Genomic DNA, 650 nt, shown 5'->3' with positions numbered 1-650 from the left:
GGGGGGGCAGGGGGATTAAAGGCAATGGGCAAGGAGAGTGGGAAAGAGCAAGCGGGAGGGTTGAAATCTTGCGGAAAACAACGAAAAATACATTGACCCAGTCTCCCATGGAGTGGTCGAGGATTAACTTGTTTGGGTAGAAGCCGCGTCTAAATTGCGAAAAGTGCACTCTCTGAACCGTATTGATTTCTCAGTCTACATGCGTACATGTTCATAGTAAATAGAATACGTATCGAAAATTGACAATCGTGTTCGTAAATGTAGAACTTCGCCTTAGATTCAAAACCGTTAAAGATATCCCGAATTCAAGAAGATAACTTTCACAGTGAAGCAAGCAGAATGATGATCCTTTCCGGTTCCGCTGGACTAATTTTTGTACCCTCCCTGCGCTTTGCTATACTCTGATACGTGATTTTCGCCACTGAAGGATGAAGAGCCTCGGGGAGCGGCGGCGCGCTGCTGTGGAGCCCGACGCATCTGATGAGATGAGGAGTAGGGAAAGTGTCTGAGGGCAGCATTTTAGGTCGACGTGGCGATGGCCCTCGATAACCACCCTCTCCCCCTCTCCGCTTTACTCGCCCGTCTGAGGACGCCGCCAACGCGACACAATACAAGAGGGCTGCGGGGCGCGGGGGCGGGCCGGGCCGGGG

This window comes from Frankliniella occidentalis, unplaced genomic scaffold (genome assembly GCF_000697945.3).
Source record: "Frankliniella occidentalis isolate FOCC.00 unplaced genomic scaffold, Focc_3.1 Scaffold7, whole genome shotgun sequence".
NCBI lineage: Eukaryota > Metazoa > Arthropoda > Insecta > Thysanoptera > Thripidae > Frankliniella > Frankliniella occidentalis.
This window is presented reverse-complemented; position numbering follows the sequence as displayed.